The following is a 20795-nucleotide window of genomic DNA, read 5'->3' as shown; positions in this document are numbered from 1 at the left end:
GTACAGTTAGTAACGCTGAAAGAAACATGAGAAAGACGTCCTGTCAGAGCATTTGGTCACTGAATTTCACAAAATCTCTTTTAGTATTGCTACAGGGTTACTAGAGTTACTTTAAGGATGCTCTTTTAAAGTTTGCGATAGTGTTTTTGCAGTTTGGCTATGCTTTTCCCCATGGTTATACTACACATTTACCATAGCTAACCCTGGTCTGCCATGCTTTACCACACCTTGCTATTTTTTCCAATGCTTGCCTGTGCTTTATTATACTTCGCGATGCTTTTACTATGGGAAACTTGTATGAGGACACTTTATACAACCTACCTTGTAAGAATATTGGATTTCTTACTTGAAGAAATTACATCTTATAAAACCTGGCACTCAGATTGAATTAAATATTCCACTATGACCCTTGAGAAAAATTCAAGATGAACCCCTGTTTATAAAAAATAATCAGGTAAGAAAACCAGAGCTCCATTAGATGGGAATCTGGGTTATATACTAACGCTACGAAAGATTAAAGCTGTTTAAAAGATATGCACTAACATCAAAAATAATATGCAAAGTAGAGAAAATGACCTTAAATATTAAAAGACTACACTGCGCAAGAAATATCACAGGGAACTCTCAACGCCATGAGACACACAAATCTGCTGCTGCACACAACAGGAAATGCTAATGAGAGCTGCAAGAATGCTGAACATAAGAACTTGCTAAATTGGGACGATACAATCTGCTTTAGCTAAAACTGAACAAGAGGTTTGTTTTCAGAATGTTAGATATAAAAAAAAAAACACATTTCCAAATGTTCTTATTTATAAAAAAAAAAAAAAAAAAGAATTACCGCTTACATATTCTTATTTCTGAGGATTTTAATTAATTGCAATAAGGGCAATGTTCATTCTGATATATATATATATATAAATCTATATCTGTACAGTTTGATGCTGGGCATTACGATATGTCAGGAAATCCAGTAGGATCAGCCATTGCAATGATAAAGACACTAGCTGGACCATTTGGCTCTGTGGCTCTAATTAAACTTGCTTAAATACTGGCCATGTTTTATTAATTCTTTGATGCTCTTCAGGTCTAGCTGCCTTCCACAGATATTTTAAACATGTGCATGTTTGAGCAGCCCATGTGTCGAAGCAGCACCATCTAAACACATCTGGATGAAGCTTTCTTTAGTGCTGTTGAAAACACACTGCAGTGTACGTGCTGGAGATTACTAATATCAAGCTTACATTATGTCTAGGACTGAAAACTATAACCAAGAGCAGCCTGAGAGTATCAGAATTGTAATAAGAACCAGTTATTACATCATAAAAAGGATAATGGAACACTGAGCAAGCTACATCTTCACGAGCATGACTAAGAGTTTGTCAGAGGCGTTACCTCGCAAGCACTGCCAGAGAAGTTCAATATTCGTTCAAGAGTTTGCCACTGCAACACGTTCAAGAAGTTTAAAAGATGTGTGCGTGTTTCAGCAATTCCATATGGCGCCCCAAACTGGAAACATTTCAGAACATCTCTTTCGAGCCAATTTTCTGAAGTGCTCATGTCCATAAAAAATAGACCAACCACTACCCACTTGCAGATCAGGTTACAAAGCGATCTTTTTAGACGTACCAGTTATTTCCCTATTCAAGTTTTAAAAACTACTGAGCACCACATTATTACTGCTCTTGTTGTTCTGTTGAGCTTTTTATTCCACTGCACTTTCATTTGGACATTTCTTAAAGACGAAAAGTCCATACTACTTCCTTGTACCTAATCACTACAAAATTATTTTTGGGGGGGGGGGGGTTTGCCGGCTGCACAAATATGCAGGATCAATGCGCACCAATTTTGCCTGCTAAAGACCAGGGGCAGGACAGGATGTGAAGTTTATAATTACAACCAAACAATTTCCAACTCCAGAATCCAAGGTAAAAGCACTGAGCTCATGAGGCGATCTGAAAAGCGTCGAGCCCAGGGCACCCTGCAAGATATATTTACCCCTGAAGCCCCAGGTGTGTTTGCAGTGTACAGACAGCGTTGTACGGCAGTCTCATCCAAGCTGTGCAAATACAACAAAAACATCATTGCAAACCCTGACTGTGCAAAAACATCAGTGCAAACCCTGAATATGTAACTCAGGGCTCACACCTGCCCAGCACTCTGTCTCATGATCAGAGGAACATTGTAAAAACAACTTCTACAAAGCAATGCCATAGCAGTAGTTCAGCGATCAGCCCATCTGGGTAGAAGAGTTAACACAACAAGTCTTGTTAGTCTTAAAACCGCATTATTAGAATGCCATTTTAAATGACTGCTCTGATCATTAAAATCACAAAAGTTACAGGAAACAAACACCGACAGGAAAAGTCTCCTCATGATTTTCTGAAGTGAGGTGGGGAAGCATATTAACATTGCACTCTTTATTAAAGCTCTTGCGTGAAGCATTGTGCGCTGAAGCCTGTCCAACACCGATATGCTTCCCCCACCTCAGAAATTCAACCTTGACAAATTAGAAACAGGATGTCAAAACAGGTAAGAAATACAGATTTAAGAACATTTCTGATATCCTTTTAGAGTTCTGGAAGGGCTCCAGAATCACAACAGAAATTTTAAACCTTTTCCCCCTCATTTGTTTTGTTTCAAAACCTTGAGAGGCCGGTGGTTCCCTGTTTGATATTACTGGTTCTGTAAGACTGGGAACTGAGATTTCACACTACCGAAATTCTGAGATTCACATGCTCTTTAGCTGAGACTATAGCAAGAAGGGGCTCCCTGTAAAATGCTTCACAAGTAAAACTTCCCCCGAAGACTGCTCACAATTTCTGCACCCTCGAGAACAACCATGTTTCGCCATGTTGCTTTGAAAGTTTGTTATCGGCTGTAGCCACACCACGAGAAATGCAGAAATGACTGTGGATGAGTAACAGGATGAGTGGGAGGGATTCTCGCTGTTTAGTTTCTGATCACCAACAGGGATCCCCTGTTCCCACTCATATTTCCAGACAGGTGAGCGACAGCTGTGTGTTCAGAATTTAGAGACAGACACACCAAACCATGAACAAGTCCACCATTTTAACAAAAGGACTCTTACCTGAAGTGCACTTCCACTTGCATCGTACATGTAGATGCGTTTAAGAAAAGCACATGTTACATAACATATTGTACAGCTGCTGCCAGATTAGCTCTCTTCAGCAAGAAGCATTGTGCAGTGCCCTTACTTCTTTATAGGGTTTACAATCAATCTGTTGTTCTGGGTTCTCCCATAGAATTGCATATTATTTGCCTTGAAATTCCCGAAAATTGCCTTCACCTGGTTTTAAGTTTACCTGGAGAATCTGAATGCCAGGACTGGACAGCCTTCCTCATTCCATTTAAATCATGTGACAAATTAACCTTTTAAATCCACTAGCCCCACCCACTCAATATATAATGTACACAGAGAGAGAAAGTAGACCCGACAGGGTACATGGTCACATGACATGAATGGGGCGAGGAAGGCTTGTTAATACCAGCATTTAGGATTCTCCAGGCATGCGCAAAGTCAGATAAAGACAGATTTATAGATATATGGAAATAACTCAAATTTTGGAGCAGAACCCAGAAACATCATGCAAACACCATGAATAAGTAAGGGGAACATAACAACGCAATTAAAGTAACTTATGAAACTGCTTAATTTTTCATGAGGTGTTTTGAGCTGTTATGTTAAATCATTCAAATAGGATCCACTCTTCTTTTTAGAGAGGAATAACCCAAAGAGACTCCCTTGCACTGTTATATATTTGATTTTCCTAACCCTGGTGCACGGCAGGCTTCATTTCACTCATCTAACCAGTGTTGTTATTTTAATTCACCACTGAACGAACCCTTACGCTACTTCATGTGCTAGATGGGTGTGGGAGGTATAGATTTCCAATAATACAGTAAAGGTTTGTGCGCCAGTAGAAACTTTGTTCCACTCATTGACACGGTCTTTTCAGCAGCTGGTTTTCCCAGCTGGTGTGACAGCCGTCAGCAGGGAGAACTCTTACCCCGGCCTCACAGGGAATCCCCCAAAGCCTCCACACTGACATCCTGTGCCAGTTCCTGTTTACAAGCCTGCCAGGGTAAGAACAAACAGCATATCTGATATATATATATATATATATATATATATATATATATATATATATATATATATATATATATATATATATATATATATATATATATATAATAATAATACTCCAATATAAAACACACACAACACAGAGAGCAACGATACATAATGCATGTTCTGTCAATATCAAAACAAAAACGTCTTCCGAATAAAAACACACACACAGTAGTCCTCCTAACCACGGATTTGTAAAACCCCACAAAGGTCAACAGGAAGCTGGAGGAGTCGAATGGTAGAAGTGAACGATACAGTTATTTGACGATCATTTTGGCCTGAAGTCTTGAAGGCAGTTGTGCTCACCGTATGATGAGACAGACACAGTCAGTGCATAAGAGTGGACATGTTGTCTTGCACTCCCATGCTGTTCACTTCTTATATTTAAGCACTGTACAGTTATGCAAGATGTTTAAGTGTAGCTCTGCAGTTGCACAGACATGTGGCAGATACAGACTCACCGCAGGCTGAAGTGAATACTATTTTAAAAACAAATGACCACATATACATACATACATATATAAAATAATTCTAGATTTTCCAACCACGCACTTACTAATTGTATATATTAGACTGAAGAATATAAAAGAGGAGTGGAAACAATGCCGCAGCTTGAATACCTGATTAACCCTCCCTGGCACCTACATGTACACATGCATCTGTGCACCACTGCAAGCGGCTCTATTAAATAGTTAGGATGCAGTAACACAATGCATTGCGAGTGAGGAATGGCAGAGACCGCAATGTTTTCCATTGAAAGCGTCACAGAGGAGGCACGTGAATGACAGGAATGCTTCAGGTTTTAATTACAAATGCACTTTGAAACTACCCGTTACTTAACTCCAACAAGTCTCTCAAAAGAGGATCAAAATACTCCCCGCCATTTAAATCCTCACAGATCAGGCATTCTGAGCTGTTTTCAAATGCTTTAAAAAGATTCACACAGACTAAAGAGCCCAGCTAAATGTGTTTAGAACGTAAGGCATTATAATCATCTAGGCATTCATAAGGTGTACTAAATAATAATCATAATAATAATAATAATAATAATAATAATTCGAAAATGTATTTATTTGATTTATTTTAACAAACGAGGCATTGTTTTCCAATATGCAGAAATCAATTTGCTTGAGTCATTGCTGAGTTGGCTAGATGTTTAAAGACTTTCACTCCAGTTCATTATCAGCACATTTTTTCTTACTGGAAGAAAAAATAAAAACACCAATTATGACATAATACAAACTTTACAAGCTTCTGCATTACTTTATTTCTAGTTTGTATTGACAGTTGTGCAATCTGAAGTACAAAGCATCAAAATTGAAAATCTACTGTAGCTAGCTCTAGGTTCACTTTGTTAAGAAAACAATAACGGATTGTAACAGACAGGGTTATATCTGAAAACCAAGTAAGTTGTTTCTGAATATGACCATAAATGCTATTCGTTTTATATTTTTTATTCAATAAAACAGGAATTTATATTTGTTCCATATGTCAGTCATATTCTAGTTTCATATGTTGATTTAGGCAGGATTATTAAATAAACACCTAAATCTATCTATTTATCCAGCTTGTATTTGTGTGGGTGTGCATGGTACCAATCCACAATTATGTCTAAAATGAGACGTCAGGTTTCCACACCGCAAGCAGGGTCAGAGGTTCTGGGAATTGAAAAAGTGACTGGACGACTAAATGTATCTGATGCAGCGGTCATCAGTAAACAGCTCTGAGAACCAAGCCCTTTATTCTCGGCCTACTTCTCTGCACAAAATGGCTGCCATTTGTTTACAGTTGGAGCCCACTCTTGTCAATGTTGTTGCTTCATTTTTTGCAAATACTGTCATGCATTCTCGTTCGTTGGTAAACTGATTTTCAAAACTTAAGGGGATGTTTTGAATCCGCTTGTGTTTCGACTCAAACGTAAGTAAGCTTTTCTTTATTCTTGGAGTTAACTCAACCCTTAGGCCCAAAGTTCCTCATCCAGGAAGTCTCTGGGGGTTGTAAGCAGCATACAGAGCAGCCCCAGAGACAGTGTGGGTGGACCAGATAAAGTTCAGTCTCAATATGTGTTGCCGTATCTCTCTACGTGATAGCCACAGCCTCACCTCGCCTGATGTTTTTCATCTTTAGAAGATATAGCTACTGTGGTTTATCACGCACAAAAAATAACATTATAAAAACTGTTCCATATACACGTTTTCTAGCCACATGAAAATATATATTTAATGGTAATATAATATAAAATATTGCATTGGATAGGTTTGGTGTTATAGGCCTTCACAATTGAGTTAAACAGTTTGAAAACCATTGAAACTGTTCTCGATCGCTGTCCCAGCAATTGATTCAAACAGTTTCATGCACTGTATTTTAATAGGACATTAGATGCTAGTTGTAAAAGAGGAATTATTTGTTCTTATCAGATGATACAACAGCCCCTTTTAATAACGGAAGTGAGTAAATTTACATAATTCACGTATCTGCTTGATATACCACATGAAGTAGGCCTGCATTTCTTAATGCTTTAAACGTTAACCCAGCATCAAGCACAGTTTGTCTCTATCCTTTGTGTTTATATAGTATTAACCATACAGTGCGAAGGTATTGTTTAATAGTCAACATTATTCATAGTCATTCAGTTATAGAACAAGGGAAAAGAATAAATGAAGACTTTAGAAAAACTGTGCCAAAGACCAAGGTTGTCTGCTTTTGCAGTTTACACTGGCCCTCAGGCCACAGAACAGCTTCTCGGCACAGCTTTACAAAGCAAACCAAATATCACAGACTTAAAGGTCAACACTGACTTCCTGTCCCAATCAACTTCCTCTCTGCGGACAGTACCAGTTGTGTGTGTGATTCAGCTACAACTGCCTTTATTTTTTATTGGCTGCCAAAGCCTAACAAAGGCTGTATTGACGGGCTCTCCAATAAGCTTAGTGCAGAGCACGTGTCCCTCATTGAAAGCACTGGGATAAACAACACTGTTTCAGAGAGTGAACCTCGGTGACAGGGCCTGTTATTGCTAAGCTGGTAACCGAGCCCTGCTTGTGTTTTCATTCAAAAGAGGCTGAACCAAACCCTCAGGCTGCTATACAAATACCCAGCAATGAGGGGAAGAAAAGACCATTCACTGACTGTCTGTATTTTACTAACCCGTAGAACTGTCTGACATTCTTTAGAAACCCTTATGTTTGTTTGTTTGTTTGCATTTTAAAAGGATTCATTTATTCAGGATTCTTTTACTCTAAAGCTGAGAAAATAAAAATAATCAAGCAGATTTTTTTTTGAGAATGCTGGCCAGTTTATGGTTTATTAAAATAGTCTTATCTTGTAGTGACATCTCTATACTTTTGAGTTTATAACAAACTGCAAAAAAGAGACATACAGGTCTCTGGTACACTTCAGCTGTGCATATTTCCTTATATCAAGCACAGAAATGTCTGTACAGCAACTTTTAAAAAATGATCTCTCTCTCTCTCTCTCTGATCTCTGGGGATTTAAGAGCAATGCTGTGTAAGTTGTAGGTGCACATTTATTTATTTTTAATGAGTTTAGCGAACCAGAAACTGTGGAGACTGACTCAGCAACCAAGGTTACAGCAGAGGCATTGTCTGAAATGCATCTGGTCAAAGCAGGAAGCAGAAGAAAAGCCCAAATCAATAACATGGTTCCCAAAATAACTACTGGAAACATGGCTTGACATTTTGCAGGTGAAATGAATGGAAGGCCAAGTTAACAGCCTATGAAATGTTTGATTTAGATCTAGTGCGGTCTGGATTTCGTGTTTTTTTTTAAACAATACCAGGGTCGTATTTTGAAAGGCAAAGACACATTTTCAAAGAAATAAAATAACTGTATTAGTAAAACAGAAAACAAGACACATAAGCACTGAGCCTAGACGTTGCAGATTATTGTACATATTACAAGAAAACAATAACAACTCTGCTTTCAGGCGCAGTCCCAGTGTGTTCCTACTGATTGCCATGTAAAGCCATCTTCAATTTTAGGGAGACCAGACGTCTCGGTTTCGCCGGGACTGACCCGGTTTTTCATCGAAGGTCCCAGTGTCCCGATGTTCTGTTCACAACCTTTAAAGAGTCCAGGTTTTTTTTTCAGCCACTTTACACAACGCGACACTCTCTAAATACATTTTGTCAAAACAGCTGCTTTTAGTTTATGGCACCTGCAGTGATGAACAAAATAAAATGTTTAAAAAACCAAGGTACCAGGGTAATCAAGAACATTGCTTTTATAAAATGATTCACACGCTCTCATTCCTCAGTGCGTCGTGCGTTTTAATTTAGTTTATATTCAATATGAATCTATAATTGTGTGTAACAGGGTCATTTTGTAGCTGTTCAGTTCTGGTGGGATTTGGCCCAGGCAGAGCAGAGGGAGGTTGCAAGCATCCAGATCTACCAGGTTAAACCTTGTCAGCATCAATAAACAGAGACTGACACAGTGAGAAAGAAAAAAAGAAATGCCAAAACGTAAATGTATTTTTAATGATTTAATCTATTATTATTATTATTATTATTATTATTATTATTATTATTATTATTATTATTATTATTATTATTATTATTATTATTAATAAACTCAATATAAAAGTTCACAATATGTATAACACAATATGGCTACTTCAACTAAATAAGCCACAAACATACCCGAGTGTGCACTAAACTTAGCTAGCTGCTTTAAAAAATAACAAAAGTTAATGCTGAGGGTGGCTATTAAGTAACCATTAAAATAGACGATACTGAAATGGTTTAATTAGTCTTAGCAATTGTTTAACAATGTGTCCCAGTTTTGAGCTTTGAAAATCCGCTCAGCCTAGGCTCACCCTACATTCAGTTACGAGGCCCAATTGCAGTCACAGGTTGAAAGCTCTGTTAACTTTCCACTCTCATCAGACGACACAGAGACACATCTGACAGCTTGCACGCCGAATCGGGATCTTAGGCCTTCGAGTTGTTTGTTTCTCAGTTTTGTACATCACTGTTGAATTTTCATCTTTTTAAAAAAAGAAAATGGGAGTTAAAGACTGTAGAACATGCTTTGAAAACACAGATCCTACAGAGACAGTTTGTTGCAAAAGATTCTCTGTCCGTTGAGGACAGCAGCCACCCTTGTATTAAGATCACATGGTGCTGGTCCCTTGGCTGGCCTGATAAAGATGTTCCACTGTATTACTGCTGTATTTGTGGCAGTCTCTTGAACAGTCTTTGCTTTATCTGCTGTACGATCTGGAAGCCCTGTTTACTAATCTGCTGGCCACCCTCTTCCGTACCCGTAATGGAAAAATGAGGCGTTTATTTGTGAAAGCAGACGAAAAAAGAAAATCAAAACTACCCCCTATATAACTGATAACGCAGTTACATTTCTTTCTGAAGACGCATTTCTTTATCTTAACTGTGTGATCTAGTGCTGCACATTGGCAAGCTTAAACTGTGTGCAGTATACAGTGGTGTAACCCTAAATCTGAACGTACCGGAACACCACAAAAATACAGATTTACTTAAACAACAATTATTATATCAATTCACCATGTATTTGTATATTGAGCTTCTAGTAACACGTATACTAGGTAATGTGGTTTACTAGGCAATGTTCTAATTTCTAGAAGGCTTACTCCTCTTGTCTGAATGCTTTACGTACGTGTGTGTGTGTCAGTGGCAGAGCGATGATGAAGATTAAAGACATAGCTTGTTTTTTATTACCTACAGAACAGGAAGTGATTTGCAGGTGTTCTCAAAACCTTCTATAGTATGGGGTTTGATATATTTGAACCAATTAAACAAACATCTTCAGCACAGGGGACTAACAATCTTCAAAGTAATGAAGGTTAAAGCCTTGGTTATCACTCCTTCATCTCGCGGCTGCCATGGAAACTTTCCTTAAGCCAGTTAGAGGCTGCACAGAAAACACAATTCAAAGGCCAAGCACGGTAGACTGTATCTCACAGAGCAATTCCCAACACTCGAGCGATCCCTGAAGAAGCACAGGCTCAGGAATAATCCAGGAGTCTGCTATACTTAAAGCAACAGCTGCAACAAAGACCACTGAGGCAGTCACTGTGAACCCCAACACTCATACTCCAGATACTGCAGTGAGGCTCCACTGTGAAAAAGCACCAAACCTTTTGGGGGGTCAGTAATAAACGAAACACAATTCACACTCTCTGGTCTTCAAAGCTGTGCAAACCATGGGCAAACTCCACCACAGCTGTGTGCCCTCGATGGCAGCTGGCATATTACACTCAGAAATGATACTCATTCGCTAGCTGAGAAACGCGAGCCGAGTACGTTCTGCTACCCTGTAATCTCCGCCTTTGTATTTAAGAATTTTAAAGAGAGGAAAAACTGAAACATGGTCAAAATCCTGATTCTGAGAGTGAAATGTCAACCCAAAACCAATGCAAAAGATCTTACTCAAACCAGCGAGTGTACACGAAATAAACAAGCAATCCATCCAGCCATTTGCAAGGCAAGTTTGTAGTAAGAATGGACAGAAGAATCCACAGAAACTCTGGATATTACATTGGTGCCTCTGGATACATTGGGCTGGCAAAGTCGTTCAATTTGAAATGCGCTTGATCTGCATTACATAATAAACGGCTGTTTGATTGAAGCTCTGTATTACTCGGAGAGTGGGGAGTGCATGCAAAGCCACAGTGCAGCCCAATCTTTGAACAGGTTCTGGGATTAACCAGCTACCAGGAACGGACAATTGCCTTGTTCATAAATAACATAATGTTCGGCTTGATAACAGCACCCCTGTGCTCCTTTCAGCACCAGACTGCAAAGCAAATAACCTAATCAGAAACAATGTGTGCACAGTAGAGTATACCTACAACCTGTGCACTGCAGGTCACTCTGCGTGTCATATACATAACCACATACCAGCCCTGCTATCATCTACACAGCACAGCTTTAGAGAAGCATATTCCACAGCTGCTTCCTGTTTAGCAAGAATGGGAAATGTCACCCAAAAAATAAATAATAATAATAACAATATCAAGCATTCACTCCTGGCAAAAATCCAAGGAGGACAAAACTTGAAATGTATTATTATGTTTCAGTATTTATATGCAAGAAAAAGTTTAAAAGCACAGTCTACTACCAAACAAGCAAGTAAAAGATCTTCTTGTTTGTTTTTAATTGCAAAGTTCTCAATGCATATATTATTTTGCATGAAAATATGCACGTGCACGTTCTACCTTTGAGTTTGCTTCTTTGGTTGGTCCACACTTGCACACATTACATTACAAAAAAGGATCAATTTTGTTGTTATGAAAATATACAGATATTTGACCACATATAAAATTACATATAAAATGACTGTATATCTTTACATATATAAAAAGCAAATGGACCATGTACAATAATGTAGCATTCATATATATATATATATATATATAAATTGGACTAAAGAATAACCCTGTGATGGTCACATTTCCTCTGACTCTGTGAGAGGCAAGCCCTTTCACACAGCAGGAAACGAAGGACCACACACACAGAGAGGGCCTGTGGGCTTCTGACCAGGGCTGACCACAGGGGGAAGAGCCCAGACAGGAAGTCAGGACACGAGACTAACAGCACTGTCAGCACGCAGGCCAGGCTCCTCCAGCCTGCATGCAAAGACCAAAATATCTGCACCGTCTTCACTTCACAAGAACAGAACGTTTGCACCATCTTCAGTTCACAAGACCAGAACGTTTGCACCATCTTCAGTTCACAAGACCAGAACGTTTGCACCATCTTCAGTTCACAAGACCAGAACATTTGCACCATCTTCTTCACGAAAGTAGATTGAAAGCAGTGCATCTGCTCTTATATAAAAAAAGTCAGACTGTCCTCTAGGTTTACTGTAGAAATACAAGGGATGCCCCCTGGCACACTGCAACAGCAATCAAGGAGATCTGTTCAGGTCACAAGTACTTGGTATATTTGAAATGGCTGTAATAACACATACATTATGCTATGCAATACTGTACTGTACATGTGGTATGTGTTACTATTGTACTGTACTATATCGAGTAAGCTCTATTGGTAAGTTGCAAATTGTAAGAGACTACGCCTTTTGTTTTGCCAGCTGAAATTGGTCAAGCTGGTACTTCTTGACACTTTGTCTGCCTGGGACGGATTTTCATTTTAATTGTGGGTACAGTTCTACACGTGAAGTACATTCTGTAAGACACAACACACAGTACATGTTGAGACAAGTGAACTAAACCAGGACAAGATGTACTTTCACACACTCATCACTGCCACATAAAACTCAGATTAATTTTTGGGAGTCTTTTTTGCAAATACATTTTCTTTACGTTTTGAGGTAGTGGTCCGAGGCAGAGAGAGGGAAAGTTTCTTCCAGTAAGCCTTGCCCGGTAATTACTGGAGCATAATGTGGTCCCTAGATTAAAAATGTTAGCAATTGAGGACATCTGTTCAAACGGAGAGTAGCTGGGCTCGTCTCAACAGGAGTAAAACAGACAAGTGTTTTAATCAGCACTGCCTGTCCTCGCATAGCAGACAGAGGCACATCACTGAGAAACAACTGCTCCAATTCTGGACTCAACTGTCCCACCCTATTCTATACTGCCCTGTCCTTTATGAATACCCTACAGCCCTACCTGCCACATGGGTACGTGAACCGACCCCTGCTGTAGCACCCAGTCCTGGGTTTCCCTTTATAGCTAACTTATTCAAGGTTTATTGGTACTGGTACCTTTGACAGTCTCTTTTAAGTTTCTTTTAATAGCAAATTTTGAACCGTTTGAAAAAAAAAAAAAGTTACCAAAAAAAACCCAAACTATATACATAACTATATAACAAAAATGACTTTCCTGTTCCATGAATTGAATGACGAAAGTGCACCATAACGATATGTTTAAGATGCGACATCCATGAGTAAAAAAATGACTATTATTACAACCGCCAAAAACGACATCAACTAAACAGCGCTCTTAACAACAGCAGTGTCGCCGATCGTGTTCCACAGATTAGTCAGCCCGCCACTGGTATTACAGATTAACAGATCGTACTTCATCACAGCATGAATAAGTCACCTCTCGGTCTGTACTACAAGGAAGGAGGTCCTGCAGTTACAGGAGGGGAGAAAAGCTACATCCAATAAACTCCTGGCTGCTGATCATTTAAAGAACATATTTCACTGAAGTTAGTTCTGAAACCCAGGACTGGGCACAGCAGGGTTTCAAGCCACGATCGCATGACAGATTAATTATTAAATCAAATGTCATTCCATAAAACAACAAAAGCAAAACGCTTTAAGATGACTCATACTTCAGAGGCTCACTGAGATAACTTTCAATCTACTCTCTAAAGTCTAAGAAAACTGCACAGTCTTGCAAAGCAAAACGCTTTAAGATGAATCATACTTCAGAGGATCACTGAGATAACTTTCAATGTACTCCCTAAAGTCTAAGAAAACTGCACAGTCTTGCAAAGCAACAGCTTCTTACTGCAGAGCCAATCAGAGCTTACAGTAAAGCAAAGGGCTGACTGTAAAACGTCTAAAAATCACGCTGTTTTCACCTCAACAGAAACCAGACAGCCCTGGCTGCAATTAAACTAGCGGCTGGAGATACTGAAGTCATCATGTTCCTTTCCAGCACGTCTGTGCATCTAAAAGCATTTCCATGTCTGAGTCCATCAATTATTAACCAGGGCCCTGGACACACTCTGCCAAAGCCTGCAAGGCGCACCCTCCCTGGAGCACAGCACTGAGAAACACACACTGTGCTTTACAAAAGCCAGCCTCCCACCTGTTCAGCTGCGAGTGTGAACGCTGACGCTGAAAGGAGCAGCTGGGCTCGTCTGCTCCGAGTGCACAGTGAAGCATGGCTTGGTGAAGCAATGGCTTCTCGTTCCACACTCTCTCAGCAGAGGAGGTTTGTTTTTGTTCTTCCCCCGTGACGAGTAAAAATCTCACTGGCACATTACAGCTGATGCCACGGGCATGTACTGTTATACCTCTGCAGCGATTGTAAGCTACCGCACCTTGCAGGACAAAGACCAGCCCTGCAGTTGTCTGCCTGAGAACACACAGGGCATCTGGCTCATACGGTCTGCTGTGTGGCGGTGGCGCCAGACCCAATGCAGCGCGTCCTTTTGAATCCCCAGCAAAGAAAATAGCGCCCCAGCGTTTTCCTCCCTAACCTTCAGCAGCACGGTTATGCTTTTACCAGGAGAGACCGGGATAAAAACACATTTGTGTTTAGAAGAAGGTTCAGTTTGACAGCAGGGTTACTTAAATCAAACCAAACACTATCAAACTCAATTTTTATTTCTTCAATTTTAAACTGTTGCAAAGAATGGTGACTTAATCAAAACAAAACAATATTAATAAAAAAGGCTTTAATTGTCTAAGGCATTTACTTTTAAAGATGTCTGAAAGCTATTCTCCTAAGCCCAGCAAGGCAAAGAGGAATTTTTTTTTAAAAATCTAAAATGCCATCTCATCCGGTGTTGTTGCATTTCAATTCAAATGAACCGGTCTCTCAGGTTTCTATAAACAGTACAGGAATTTGGACAGCGCTGCCTCTCTCAGTTTTCAAACAGGATGCACACCGGCACAGACCCACAATGAAATAAGGGGCTGCAAGGAAACAGAGACAGGAAACACGCCGCATTCAGGGGAGCTCCATCGACACAGAGCCTGTGAACAGGGGAAAAGCACAAGCTGCAGACTGCGTGCAGACCATTGACAAAGATACAGCTCCACATCATTTACCTGGCCTAGCAGTTCAATTTCACCATCTGTTGTTCAGTCCTGAACTGTCGAGCTGAAGAAAGCAAAATGAAGTTATATAATCAAAACAGTAACTCCCTAATTGAGTGAAACATTACATATCCACAACCCCCGACTGGGGCCTCTGAGTGCAGCGAGGTTCCAGCATGACCTCCGACATTAACACACACAGCGCTAAGGGAAAGGGTTAAAAAGAACACAGAAACGCATTTGAAGTTCCTGATGTTCTACAATTGCTCTGGTACCTTTCCGAGGCTTTTAAAATCTTGCCCGCTTTGGTTCTTTCTGTTTCAGTCACGAGGACCTAATTTTCCACTGCGGCATTTGTCATATTTATGTGTGTGTGTGTGTGTGTGTGTGTATATATATATATATATATATATATATATATATATATATATATATATAAAATCATACATAGATGTATCCATACTGTATTTATTACAATGCATCAAGACACTATTGATTAATTAACAGTATGTTTTCTGTTTGTGTAAATGCTATACTGTTTTTAAACCAGCACAGCCCTACCTAGTTCAACCCTGAAGACCTGTAGATGCCTGTCTGGAGGTCCAGGAAGCATTACCCCACTTAAAACTGCAGCTCACTACTGAGGAGTAGGGGGAAAAAAATGCCAATCACAATAGCAGTCCATAAACAAATCTAATATATTAATATGTAGTACAAGACATATTTCAGTTCCTTAAACCAGTTAATTTCTTCTCCCACTAAAATTTGCAACTGGCCAGTAGTTGCCTGTTGTGAACTGGAAGACTATGGCATCCTAGACAGGAGCACACTTTAGGAGGGAAAGCTGATTAAACACAGGGACACAAAGCAGACTGAACATGCCTTATCCCTCATAGAAATGTTTTATCCCCTGCAGCGAATCGAATGAGTACAATAAAGGGCTCATTTGCTGACTATATATTACCAGCCGCGGATCGCTGTCTGACCGACTGCAGTCTGTGAGCTGCTTAACCTTTTCAATACTGCGTTTTACCGATGACTCGTTTTTTACAATGACGCATTTGAAATAAATTGTTCCGGTTATTTTTGTATTATTATTATTTTTAACCCTTTAGTTCCCAAATTTAAAAAAAAAGGTAAAAAAAAAAATAATAATAAAGCTAAATAATACCAGTTTTCATGTCAACTGGATAAGCAGTCCTCCAGATCTTAGCAAAGCCGCGAGTGTGACACACAGATGTATACCAACATATGCTAATGGTTTAAACACCTTGAACAAAAATAGATTGATTGAATAAACATCTCCTGTGCTGCAGCCCTGTATCAAAGACTGAAAAATACGTTACGAAGCTCATGGTTTTCCTTCATTTTTAAGGAATAAAATTAGTTTAAAACACAAAACTAGAAAGAAACTACTAAAAAAAAAAAAAACAACAAGGCCTACATGGATGATATTCTTGGAACCGTTTCTGTTTTGCGACAGTATCAACAACATGACATGATCATCAGTCACAGACGACCGCTGGGGGAAAAACATTACAGAATCAAAACTTGCAGTCCAGCTATATTTTTTTCCACAGCTCGGATGATTTAACTCTGTGTCATAGTTCAAGCTTGGGGGTTGTCAGCCACTGTCTTTGAAGGCACACCTTAAGGACTAAAGACCAACCAGAAAGGGTATGTGAGAACTAACAAACCCCACGCTAATGACATAAAAAAAATAATAATTAATATATATATATATATATATATATATATATATATATATATATATAAGCGCGACCCTGACCCATAATCTCCTTTAGAGTGATTACACAGGAAGAATGATCATCAACTTACTGTAGCACATGTATGTGCAAAGACTGACACACAAGCCTGTGTAATATTGTCCAAACCACTTCAAGGACTAGTTCTCTAGATACACTACAAATGTAACCGTGCCTTCACATTATGAGGAATACCTTCCAGTACAAAACACATGAGCTGTTCAAGTTTTGATAGTTCACAAAACCGTTCTTTACTGTTGTTAATGAAACCAACCAACAATTTTTGAGTTGCATTTGAACTTTCTCCCAAGTTAAACGAGAATGAACTTCAACCTCTTTTTAAAACAGTTAGAATGGTCTTGTGCGTTTCAAACTTGATGTAATTTATCAAAGAACAATTGCACACTAGTGTCTAAAAAAAGGAAAAGGAAATTACAGAGTGAATCTGGTTTCAATACCTGTACATCGTGGTGTGCTTTACAAAGGGCCAGCTCCCTATCGTTTCATTGTTTGAGTGTAACCTCATTTACCCTCCGGTGCTCCTAGAAGTTCTTTTTGGTTAATACTTTAACCCCGCGTGGCTCATTGAGCTGCACTATACGGCTATTAGGATTTCCAGGTGAAAGCAGGACAATCTGCAGCTGTAGGAAGTCAGAATGCAAAAGCCTTGTGGTGTGTTTGTGTGAACATGCAACACATTTAACAATCACTGAAGCGACGTGTAGTGATTTGTGTGTGTGTGTCTATATATATATATATATATATATATATATATATATATATATATATATATATATATATATATATATATATATATATATATAAATTAGACACACACACACACACACACACACACACACACGCACACACAGTATAGCTCCAGCTGCAGTTGAATTTCTTTTCAGAATATCCTGTGGCTTGTTGGTCTTCCAGGCCCATTCACAAGACCCCCACACACTTCTGCGTACATTCACTGAAGACGAGCCTTATGGCATGCACAGCCACGGCAGCACAATGATCCACTGAGCTTACATTTAAACTCTGTTCTTCTGAATACTGCAATACTGCTGCTTCTTTAGTAACTTGAGAAGTAAATCTTTGTGAATCAGGCCCTACAGTGCTCATAATAGTCACAAATGACCAAAATGTGAACATCAAAAGCACCCAACCCCCTCCCAAGGTGTGCAGTGCACTTTAACTGTGGGCTGGACGCCTTCAAACACCCACAAGAAACCGACAGGAAGAACACCACCACAACTTGCATAATGCATTCCAGTCCTCCCAGAGGGATTTCTCCTACATCACACATGGAGCTGCTGAGACATGCATTCTCACTATGAGAAAGGGTGCTCCCTCCAGTCCAGGGCAGGCTTGAGGCATGGAGACTGAACTGCTCCCTCCCTCACCCCTATGAGAAAGGGTGCTCCCTCCAGTCCAGGGCAGGCTTGAGGCATGGAGACTGAACTGCTCCCTCCCTCACCCCTATGAGAAAGGGTGCTCCCTCCAGTCCAGGGCAGGCTTGAGGCATGGAGACTGAACTGCTCCTTCACCCATTCTCCACTGAGGAACAAGAAGTTCCCATAGGTAGAACTCACACAGCTGCCAGGGAAGTGACCGAGCAATGACGAGAACAGCGAGACCCAGCTAACCACAGGGCTAGGAAGGCTGCATCACGTGTGGACAACGACAGAAAAAAGCCAGGAGGAAATGGAGCGTTTCAAACACTGCCTGAAAAAACAGCTTGCAAGCACAGTTTTCAGTGTAGTGCCAGAGAAATGTTTAAAATGAACGTGTTTCTACACTATGCTGCCTTCAAAACTGCACATTCAAGACCTTAGAATGAAAGAGCACAACACTTAAGATCCATCCTTTTTATATACTTTAACATGCTGTGCATTTACTTCCATACAAGACTGCAGATGGTGTTTGGTTGAAATTATCTAGCGTTCTGTGAAACCTGGACTCAGTATTAAAGCCTGTCAAGGGACCAGCAAAACTTACCTTTAATAATTTTTTGATTGTCTCTTTCTTCAATGCACTGTGACCTAGCTTGCTGCTGCCATTTCTAATCATTATTTAAAGCAGCTCCAGTAATGAATGACCTTTAGAATTGCTGCATGCGTATTTTTGTCTTCTGTTCTGTTTAGTGTTTCGGCAGTAGAGTGAACAGCATAGTGTTTTTGCACGAGGGTGGACTGGGCGGAGATGCATTGATTTTGGGAGAGAGAGCCGCAGGGGGACAGGTCGGGACAGGGTTACAGATACGGGAACACACTCAATCTGGGTCACTTGGGTGATGCTGTGGAATACAATCCTAACAAAGTCTAATAAAGCCATTTAAAGCACAGAGGTATGGTAAAGCATATATCTCAAATGCATAGTATAGTCAAGATAAACTGTATTACAGTTAGAGGTGCAATCAGAAACCCATTTCCAAATCAAATATCGGACAGATAACAATCGATCAGTGATTTCATGTGTGTGTGTACTGTATTTGGAAAGGTCCTATACGTTTAGCTTGGGGAATAATGAGGAACAGTGCATTTAACTTGATAAAAATGAGCCAGACAGCGTCTCATCCAGATAGACTGGACTTTACCAGCGGCTATGACATGTGTTGAGTGGGCGTCGATGAAGCTTCATCATTCTGCGTGGGTAGCTCCTGCTTTACTCTACAGATAAAATAACATGGCAGGATTGCAACAGGCACAGGCTGCCAGTCCAAAAACTGGAAATGCTTCCATCGTATAGAACACTGTTTTATGTGCAAGGGCGCGCCCTTCTAATATGAAAAGACATTTTAAATACATTGTTTAAACATGTATGAAGCATATATTTACAAGTTATCCAACATAAGTTTATGTGTTTATTAAAATAGTGCTTGGCTTGTACAGCTGTATCATTTTAATGTATGACCCTGCTGAAATATACATATATTGTTTTTTTTTTGTTTTGTTTTTTCATATGGGAGATGGCCCTTTGATCTCTTACATGTACAGTGTAATATATGAAACTTGCACATTGCTGTCCCAAGTTGTTATCTAAAAAATAAATAAATACATAAAATAAGATAAAATAGGTTTTTATAATTGATTTCGGCTCTGTTTTTTGTGGGTTATTTATTTGTAACATATCTGCGGAAGATTTTTTCTCTTCCCATGATGAAAATGTCTGCTTTATAAGTTCGTTTCCTGGAAAATGCTATCGGAATATAAATACTGCCTCGGGGGAGGGGACAAAACAAAAACCCACAATGGACTTTTTACATTTTAGTTTCTCATCCTGAGCTCACACGGGGCTTGTTCAGACCCTTAATAACAGTCTCTTGCATCAGCAGCGCTCCAGGTGATGTCGCACGGTCAGTTTTGCCCACGGGTCCAGCCTTGAGAGCCGCTGTTGTAGGAGCAGTCAATTAACACACTGAGTCCGGACCCAGCATTAATTAGCTGACTAATGTAAAAAGGCCCTTGGCATTTTATTCAGTGCTCCAGCCACTACTGCATTGTCCCCTGTCCTCTTTGAAGTGGCTCTTCCAGCTATAGTGACTAAACAGAGAACGGGGTTGAAGAGCCGCACTCAAAGTTATTTTTAATCCTGTTTACCAACTAAATCACTCACATGTTGTCTGCCAGCAGGGTTATCAACTTGTATAATAAGTTTTATAATTTAAAAAACTAAATAATGTACTTCTAAATTGGGGCTAAAAAGACTTTATTTAAACCTGACAACCCGTTTACTGCTGCTGATATACCATGCTCCAGGACCAGTCAAGTGACTAACCCGCGATTTATCCGCCAGTGTGCGCTGGGGTGACACCGCGGCTGTGGCATCCGTACCAGCGGGTCGCCGGCGGTGCTGCGGAGTTTCAAGGAGATTATAATATATATATATATATATATATATATATATATATATATATATATATATATATATATATCATATATATAATCAAAGTTGCAATAAAAATTGTAGTTCTTATGGAATCTTACGCAAAATCTGTTGTTTTGAGGTGATGTTAGCCTAACGATGCGTTATCTAATTTACAGTCACGTCCAAGAAATCAAGTGAACTGTTTTCAAGCTGCACATTATTACCGGCAATTATATACGCCACCCTAAAAAAAAAAAAAAAAAAAAAAAAAA

The 20795-nt window shown here is 39.6% G+C and overlaps 1 protein-coding gene across 1 annotated transcript in view; it reads right to left on the bottom strand.

Annotated features, from left to right (window-relative positions):
• Positions 1 to 20795, bottom strand: part of LOC121309402 (ubiquitin-associated and SH3 domain-containing protein B-like) — a 33701-nt gene that overhangs the window by 12051 nt on the left and 855 nt on the right. The window lies entirely within an intron of this gene.

The sequence above is a fragment of the Polyodon spathula genome, unplaced genomic scaffold, assembly GCF_017654505.1.
Source record: "Polyodon spathula isolate WHYD16114869_AA unplaced genomic scaffold, ASM1765450v1 scaffolds_1265, whole genome shotgun sequence".
NCBI classification, from domain to species: Eukaryota; Metazoa; Chordata; class Actinopteri; order Acipenseriformes; family Polyodontidae; genus Polyodon; species Polyodon spathula.
Note: the sequence above shows the minus strand (reverse complement) of the source record. Positions and strands in the feature narration are given on the sequence as shown.